Genomic DNA, 10,065 nt, shown 5'->3' on the forward strand with positions numbered 1-10,065 from the left:
AAAAAAAAAAAAACTGCAGAGACTTTAATCTGAAACTTAACAAAAATTGAGAGAGATAACCACATTTTTAAAATCCCACCTTAGGGAGAAGCTGGTGGGATGTTCTCATTCTTTCTGAAATCTTGAGTAACAGACACAAGTTTCTGAGAATCCGTTTAATTGACCCAGATGAGATGTCTGCAGTGAGCACAGATTTACAGCTGACCAGACTAAACCCCACACGGTCTCCTGTCCATTTGGTCTCTGTTGTTGTGGTAAAACACTGACCAAAAGTTACTTGAGGGGAGAAATGGCTTATCTGACTTACAGGTGACAGTAAGAGAAACCAAGGCAAGCAACCTGGAGGTAGGAACTGAAGCAAAGACCACGGAGGAATGCTGTCACCTGGCTTGCTGCCTGTGGCTTGCCCAACTTGCTTTCTTATACAGCCCAGGACCATCCGCTCAGAGGCACCACCCACAGTGGGCTGAGCTCTCACCCATCAATCATCAACCAAGAAACATGCCCACTGGCTTACCCACAGGCCGATCTGATGGAGACAATTGCTCAATTGAGGGTCTCTCTTTCCAAGTGATCCTAATTTGTTTCAAACTGGCAGAAATAACCAGCACACCCCCCCCCCCAACTCTCCAAAGCACAATAGCAGGATGGGAACGGAGGCATGTGCCTGTAATTCTAGTACATGGGAGGTAGGATGCCTGACACAAGGTCAAAGTCAGCCTGGTGCTCTTAGAGAGATTCGGGCAAGTTTGACATAGCCAAACTGCAAAACAAACAAACAAACAAACAAACCACTACCAATAACAAAAACAACAAAACACACAGAACAACAATAACAAAAAAAGCAAAAATAAACAAAAGCCAAACCAAATCAAAAACCAAATGAAAGAAATGCAAACCAGAGCACTGTGAGAATACTTAAGATACACACCAGCAAAGGATCCAGGAGTGGATCTATTTAGAGTTCTCCTTCCCCACACTGTGCTCGCAGACACAGTGGTGAGGGAGTTAGGACGCCCCCATGGTTGTGCTGTCTAATATGGAAGCCATTAGTCACAGGAAGCTATGTGCCCATGAGTGAGCTAAAATGTCTCATGTCAACAACATAAAGCATGAAAGTTATGTTGGCTCATGGTTTCATGAAGCAACAATGTATCTCTCTCACTAGGTTCAGCCCCTCGAAGTTTCCAGAACTTCACAGAAGAGACCACAGCTGGGGAGCAAGCATCGATCACCTGAGTCTCTGGGGGAGCATTTCATATTTAAACCACCACCACATCTATCTCTGTTTTCAATGAAATAAAATTTAGAAGTAGTAATTTGCTAGAACGCCCAGTGGTGTTAGCAGCACTTAACAGGCTCAGTCGTACCCATGGCTAGAGCCACCACAATGCCTAGCACACCTGAACACTTGCTTGCACTGCTGCTTCCTGTGCTGTGTGAGCAAGGCTTCCCACGCTGTTTTGGTGTCTGCTTTGTTGGTTGTACTTCAAGACGGGTCTGGTGGTATGGGGGCTTGTAACCCCAGTTACTCAGAAGTCTGAAGCCGGAGGATCACAAGTTCAACTTCAGTGCTGGCCCTGGCAATTTAATTAAGGATCCTTTCTCAAAAGAAGAGGTGAAGAGGCCAGGGGAGGCTGCTCAATGGTAGAGGGGAGGGGAGAGGTGGGCTCAGTGGTAGAGAGCTTGCCTCCCATGGGTTCAATCCCTAGTACTGAGAACAAAACCAAAGCAAGCATCTGACTGGCTGTTGACTCTTCCTTAGGGACGGCGTGCCCCTGGTCTATCTCACATTCCTCAATCCTCACTGGGAACTTCAAGTTTAGAAATACCCAAGGGTGTCAGGAAAACACTGGAGCAGTGACATCTAAAGTCAGGTGACAAGAACAGCAGTCTCGAGGGGACAATCTCCAAGGCCCGGTTAGCTTTGTTTAGCTCTTTGATCCCTCCGGCCACTCAGCCTCTCCCATCAGTGAGGCTCAGAGCTGCATTCATGTTTGTCCCTGGCTCAGGTGTAAGGGAAGAGCATCCCTCCTGAGAAGCCTCCCCTGTCCTGCCCTCAGGGCTGCAACCACCTTTGTCTATTTCTCTCCTGGATGAACTTTCAAACCTGGAGCTCACTGCGGTCTTACCGGGACAGAAAGGAAATCCGACATGGAAGGAAGCACACAGGCGGCAAACACACAGGGCAGAGCAAGATGAGGCAGGATGGAGAGGCAGGAGCAGGACTGGAGCTGTAACTGTTCATTTCCTAGGAATTCACTGGCTCCTCAGATGCCGTGGGCAGCACTGCTTCTGGGCAAGCGACCTCTCTCCTAGCTTCCCTGCACTCATCTGAGACTGTCTTCGTGCAAAACTCCAAGTCACCATGAAAACCAGAGAACTACGCACTGTGGCATCAGTTTGCTTGGGTATAAGTAAGCAACCAAGCTCTTCCATCGGCAAATTGAGAACTAAAGAGACCGGGCTAGAGCCAGCTCAGGACTGTAGAGTACTGGCTGCCCTTGCACGGTACTTGAGTTCAATTCCTAGCACCCACATAGTGGCTCACGAATCTGTAACTCCAGTTCAGGGATCTGATACCCTCTCCTGGCCTCCAAAAGCATTAGGCACACATATGGTGCACAGATTTACATGTAGGCAAGCACCCATACATAAAAGCTAATTTTAAAAAGAAGGGAAAATATGTATTTTACACGAAAGAAGTCCAGTGTACATGGAATGTCGGCAGTTCCTCGACAGAGAGCTCCAATAGCTGGTTTTCCGTATACTTCACATACATAGTTAACACACAAAGCATGAATGTAGACATACCTGTGTTGGCATCAGGACCTCCCAAACCTATGACATCACGTAGGCGACAGCACGACCTGCAGACCTGTTGCCAAGACAACAGGCACCATATTCCCAGAATCCACTTAGCTCACCTCTCACCTTTACCTGCGTTACGTCATTTTCCAGATAAATAAGAGGAACACCCCTCCCTCTCTCTCTTTCCCCCCTTCTCTTTTTGCTGCCACCCCCCATCTTCTCTCAATAAACAGCACACGTGGAACTGTTTGGGCCTAGTGTGCTGTGTTCAGACTGGAGCCACTATTTTAACACATCAACCTGTATATCCGAAGAGGTGACTGGGTGAACATATGTCTCCAGGCCAGCATGCAACTGGGGTGGGCAGGCTGCAGCAGGCTGCCAGGCTTGGCAAGAGCCAGGACTGTAGTCCTGTATCTGAGGTGAAGGGCAGCAAGTCCTTCTTTGAAGGGACCTGATCTTTATTCCTTGGGGTCTTCACCTGATTGGATGAGGTCCATTCATACTATGAAAGGTAATATGTCTTACTCCACTCTGATCTTAAAACAGACACACTGCCCGCCACAGGGGAACATGCCTATACCATGAAGGCGGAGATGGGAGGATGAAGAGATTAAAGCCAGCCTAGGCTATACTATTAATGTTTTATTAAAAACAAAACAAAACAAAACAACCCAAGTTGTATGGAAGCGTAATTGGGAATGCAAGGAGATGCACACAATCAATGAACACAATTTGAGGTGTTTAAACAAGTGCCTACCCCTGTGAAAACATCCCCACAGTCCAAATGAAAGACACGGTCACCTTCAAGTGCTTCCTTGAGTGTCCACGGCCCCACCCAGTCGTGTGTGGGTAGGAACATGGTCCATAAGACTTACCCCCATCAAATGAGAGAAAAGCCCTGTTGGCCCTGTGCCCTGTGGTTCTCTAGAACATGCTCATCTTGCACAACCAAAACTTGACAACAATGGAACAGCTCACCAGCCTCTCCTGTGCTAACACTTGCCTTTTAAAGTGTGTGTGTGTGTGTGGGGGGGAGCACTTAAAGCCTGCCCACTGATGCACTGGTAACATATTTAACACTTGTTTCGGGTGGTGTGTGTGTGGGTGATCTGTAACTGTTTCCAATTTCCAAGCTGTAACTTGTGACAGGTCTATCTCTGGCTACAGATAGGCTGTCCCTCCTGTGGCAACTCTGGGACAGAACAAGGTCAAATCAGAGACACAAAAACTTTCTTATAAATACAAGGCAACCCATATGCCAGGCGAGCATTTCAGAGACTTTCCCGCTCTGAACAAAGCAGAAAATATCTGGTCAATGATGGGAACAGGAGAGGAGGCGGCTCTTGCTCACAAGAGGTACACGGGATGTATATGTTAAAGGCATTTCTTCACTGCGGCATCAAATGCGTGAACACACGGGATTCATTTGCAGATACCACAGAACATCATGGGATAGAGTTCCCATGAGTCACTGCTTTATAGGCTGTCATTGTGCTTTCTCACCTTTTTATCTGTCCCCTTTTAACAATTAAAGAACTATTTAAAATGCTGCAACTGGAAACATGCATCCCTGTACCCCAAGGTTTCCATGCAAGACTCAGGCCACAAAAATGCAGGAAACTAAGCATACGGTGTGGAAGAAAATTTCCTAGGGCTAAAGAAGAAATGATTTGTTGTTTGTGTTTGTGAAGTAAGTATTCTTTAATGTCTCCTATTAGCAAGTTAAGCTACGAGTGCCTGATTGCATAGATGAAGACATAGCAATATGTGCCTGCAGGACCGGAAAAGGTGCAGTACAGACTAGAGCTGGGGAACAGGGAGGAGGTAGGTGTGGAGAAGGAAACAGCAGATGTAAGATTTCCCAGCAATTAGGCTTCTCCATAAAAGCAGCAGCTGGCTTTGAACTTACATGTAGAAGAGAAGACTTGGAAATGTTAAAGATGTCTGAATTAGGACCCAAGTGGTTAACAATTAGGTGACTAACCGTCCTGGGATAGAAGCCAAAAGAGGATTGGTGATTGACATCCCCGGTACACCCTGACATTGCCGCAGCCCCTGCTGGTGTCAATGTCAAGTGTTCAGTGTGTCTGTGTCATGGTGTCTAACAGGGAAGGTCTGAGGAGCAATTAGCCATTCACTTGGGAGACTTAACATTTCTAATTCCTAGCTTGGGGGTGGGGTTCACCTCTAACTTTGCTAGATGGTAAATGTGAACAAGGAATTTGAATAATGTACCCCCTGGCTGAGGACCCCTCAAAAAGGCAGCTATGCACTCTACTGTGAGGTGAGGAGTAGGCGAGGGGTTGTATGTCAAGACCCCTTTGCTACCGCTCCTCTACCTTCTAGAAGTATCTAACGTCGATGTGGTGTTTCACTTTAAACACTGGCTGCTGTTGTTTTTATAGGAAAACATTTTCATCCGAGTGTGTATTAATCCCAATATTTGGGAAGTGGTGGCTGAAGAGCTGTAATAGATCAGTCTGGACGATGTAAGACTCTGCCTCAAAAACCTGAAAATCAAATGAAAACATCCAGGAGATACTATCTTTCCAACCCGCAACAGATTAAAAAAAAAAAAAATCCACTGTGATTTTTCCATATGCCCAAGGAGACACAGACCTGCTGACGTCAGAACTCAGTTCAAATCCCGCCTCTGCTGCTCAGCAGTAGCACAGATGACTTGGCTCTGTCAAGCCCCTGCAGAGGCTATGGTGAGAGCCAGGTGAGATTATGCAATGGGCTTAGACCACGCCTGGCGTTATGACATGCTTGAAGGGCAGGTAGTAAAGGCAACTGCCAGTTTTTAATCTCTCATGAGATTTTTCCCCCACCCCAATCCAAAATTAAAATGGAAACTGGGAGGATCTGATCCTTGGCTTAACTTCACACACCTCTTCAGGAATGCCCACACCATATAACTTGAGGCATCTTAGTATTAGGGAGAATTGTCCTTCTCGCCTGTGCTGTGGCTGCACACATGTGCCTGAGAGGAGGGCTAGAGTAAACAAAGGCACTGGCTGTTAGTTGAGGACTTAGTCTAGGCAAACCCCACAGACTGTGGGACCTACTGTAGCACCTTTGGAAGTGGCTTGGAGGGCATTGGAGGAACAAAGATGAAGCTTAGCGGCCCTGACCGTGGTGCTGAATGCTCTTATCTCTGCAACACAACCCCCCCCACACCAGCGGGAGAGCCCAGACAAGAGGTGGAGATGTGGGAAGAGATGCAGAGTGCGCGTGTCCCCTCTGCCCTGCTGGGATTCCACTAACTGCCTAAGTTGTTGAGTGCCTCTCCTCCCTGACATCTCTTAGAGGGAGTTTGCTAAGACGAATGCCCAGTTCCTAAGCATCATCATCGAAACTTGAGTGGTGTTTTAAACACGTCAGAATACATCGCGGCAGCAAAGCAAACTGCAGGCGGGCTGGGCACAGGATTATGTTTCATGTGTGGACGGTGATAATAGGCATGTCATGGTTCCTCGGACAATGACCCCTAAACCTTCTGCTGTTCAGTGCTGACTGCTTCAGTGCAGGCATTCTAGAGAGGTGGGCGCTCAGGAGACTGGTCATAGGACAAGCTCTTGTTCTCTAGAGACAAAGTGTGTGGCAAAGACCTTAACATTAAGAGGCTTGCCAACTGCAGGGCATGGTGGCATAAAGTACTCAGGAGATTAAAGGCAGATGGATCTCTTAAGTTCAAGGCTAGTCTGGCCTATGAGTTCCAGGCCAGCAGGCACTACTGAGATCCTGTGGGGCAAGTAGACCATGCCACCAGACAGAAGAACTGGTAAAGTTGAGCGGGAATCTCAGAACTTAGAACAGCAGGTGTGGGGCCAGCTCCCTGCCAAACTACCTGATCTGGAACACGTAACCATGACACCCTACCAGGAGGACCATGACCATCAGTCATGTAGCATAAAAGCCTGGAGTTCTCCATGCTAATGAGGAATCTAGATAGGTACCGGGTGCTTAGGCAATGAATTTCCCTTCCTGGGTACTCTTCCACAAAAGCTATTTAATCCCAGGTTCACTCTGATCAAGATGTACACATTCACACACGCCATCAAATAAAGCAAGGACCGTCTCCTTCATCAAGGAGGTGGGAAAGGGAAAGCCTTTGTCATAAAGAGACACCTACATCCCCTGGAGAAGGCCTTCTCTCTTCTAGCTCTCTGTATTCTCGCACTCACTCAGAACCAAGCCACATTCTACTCCTGTCCCTGGCTCAGCCATCCCGCTCCTGCCTGATGTGTACACATCCTTAGGGGAAGTGAGGGCCCACAGACCCCATTCTCAACTCCCCACAGTACCCCAGCAGCGCCCAAGTACACAGGAGAGCCAGGAACCACAGCATCCACTCCAGACCCCAGTCTCTCACCTGGGGCAGCATGGGCTGGCACCCCTATTACAGACTGTGTTCTGCCTCCCTTGAGTGGCACCCCAGCACTGAGGCAGACACACAAGCCAGGCAAAACCCCGTATCAAAGAGAGGAATGGAAAAGCGTTGCAGTCTACTGAGAAAACATAAGGTTGAGATGTGTGGCCAGAGACGCCACAAGGGAAGGACAGTGACAGTGGTTTATTCTGTCCTGAAAAGTATCCAGAGAAAAAAAATCTGTGAGTTCTGAGCTCTAGCCTTGACCACCTGACTCCAGCTACAAGAAAACATATTTGACTTGCTTTAAGAGTGTCATGTGTGCACATACATGTTCATGTGTACGGGGACATGTGTGTGCACGTGTGCACACGCATGCACACACACACACACGTGTGTGTGCGTACACGCATGCACACGTGAAGGCCAAAAAACCACCGCAGTTGCCATTCCTCAGGAGCTGTCCACTGTTTGCTGACACAGGGTCTCTTGTTGGCCTGCAGCTCATCAAGCAGGCTGGGCTGACTGGCTAGTAAGCTTCGAGGGTCTGCCTAGTTTTGTTTCCCCACCAAAAGAATTATTCCTGTGTATGTGGTTTCTAAGAACCAAATGCAAGACTTCACACTTGTGTGGCAAGAACTTCTCCCGTTGAGCTGTCTCCCTGGTACTAGGGAAAACAAACAAACAAAAAACCACTTCTCTGAGTTGATGGGGTCTTGCTCTGGAAATAAATTCCATTTTGCTATGATGTCCTTGTCACGACTCTTGCAGAGTATCTTCTGGATTGCATCTGTCCCTCCAAGGACTGCCAAGCAGGGGATACGTGCTTAATCACGGACAGGTTGGGACAAAGTGGGGCTAATCTGTTCCATGGACACAAACCACAGAACCATCTCTACCGCTGTGCCCAAACACAGGTAGAGATTAGAATGCGGGGGAAGCATGAACAAAGGGACACACAGGAACGTGTTTAGGAGGTGCCTGCCATGTCAGGAACCTTTCCTCTGGCCAACCTGGGCAATCATCAGGATTAATTCTCCACTCTGTCCTCCTAGCCTCTCTTCACCAGGAAGCTTGTATCACCACACCCAGTGTCTGCAGTGCTAGAGGTTGAACCTAGGGTCTTGTGCATGAGTGCACACTAGGGTAAGCATTCTACCACTAAATCAATCCCTAGCAGGAAAATACAGCCCCTGTCATTAGTGTTAACTGTTTCCCTCGGGGTCTGGGAATGGCCCGAGGAGCAGGGTGCTGGGCCTCGCTCAGGGCCTAGGGTCTGTCTGTCTGCACACGGCAGATGCTCAGAAGGTCTCCATTCAACACCACTGCTGGGCTACTAAAGCGAAGAGAGTTGGCCATGTCTACAGGCTCCGTTAAAGTTTAAAAAAACGCCTCCTTGAAAAACATATCCAAGGGCTGTCCTCTTTTTCCAAGACCAGTTCTAACAGCTAAGACGGCTGGCACCCAACTGGCACACTCCAGTGCCTTTGTCTTGTCACCTCCTGCCACACCAAGCCTTTGGCATAGTTCTGGTGACTCAACCTCTGCCAGGCCCACACCACCTCTGGCCAACCCATAGCGGGTGGTGTCCAACATGTTCGGGTTGGTACAGGTTGGTAGTAGGCCATAGTTTCCTGGACTCCGTGGCAGAAGCGGCGCCTGCAGGAGTGGTAGACATGCTGCCATTCTTCCCACTGTGACTTCCATGGACAAACTCCTCGTCCACCTTCGAGTCGGCCTTCTTTTGACTCCTGGAGAAAACCTTTGGTGCCCACTGCCCCATGTTCTCCTCTGGCATCAGAAAGCTTCGACTCTGACACAGCAAATTGGCAGAGCTTGGCCCAAAGCTCTGGGCCGCACCCACATACCAAGGCAGGGACGATGCCAGCGTGTTCCCTGCAAAGGTGTCCATCCATCATTTCCTCCACAGACCAAGGGGGTTGGTAGTCTTCTCAACTCTCTCAGTGCCCAGGAAGCCCCAGGACATGCTGATGCACCTAACTCTAGGCATCTCAGCAAAGGGGTGATCGCTGTTAGAGCTGCCATCTGAGCTGTGAAGTATCTTTCCCTCTGCAGACTCAAGTTTATACACATAGAACATCTCTAGTCTGCAATCCAAAATGTTCCCAGTCAGCATGGGTGGGAACCTATTGGATGCCTTAGGTAGAAAACTCTCCACCTCACCTTGTGTAATGGGCTACAATAAAACTCAGTTGCTTTAATAATGTGTGAAACTACCTTCAGGGTGTGTGTCCACACACACACACACACACACACACACACACACACACACACACACACACACACACGACACACAAATCATTCACAAACACCAATAGGCTTGAGTCTCATCTGCAAGATTTTTATTATATACATACAAGTATTCCTTAACCCTAAGCTTTTCTGGCCCTGAGTATTTTGTGTTAGACTTACCCTTTAGTCTAGAATAAAGAGAAGAGGGAAAGGAATGACTAAGGGGCTGGGGGAGGTGACACCACCATTGTAGGTGGCACCTGACCACTCAGAAGTACACCTATTGGGGAGTTACTTCCGAAGTTCCCAGCAGCCTCAGGCAGGTATCAGCTGAAGGCAACTTAACATCCGAGGACTTGATCTGAGATCACACGAAGTCCAGGATTACGACATGGCTGCCCAAGCCCCTTAGAAGACTTATTGAGAGACTTCATGGTGCCCTCTTCCTTCCTTGGCTTTTCCTGTAATAGAAAAACCAGTTCTGTTACTAATCGCTCGTCTTAGCCTGGCACACACACAATCCTGGAAGCCACACTGCTCTTCGGGTTCTAGAAGGCTGGGAAGGAATTGCAAAAGCCCCGTCTGCTGGTTGGCCTGTTTCTCAGCAATATTTAATTTAAAGCCAT

Source organism: Mus pahari, chromosome 2, assembly GCF_900095145.1.
Source record: "Mus pahari chromosome 2, PAHARI_EIJ_v1.1, whole genome shotgun sequence".
NCBI lineage: Eukaryota > Metazoa > Chordata > Mammalia > Rodentia > Muridae > Mus > Mus pahari.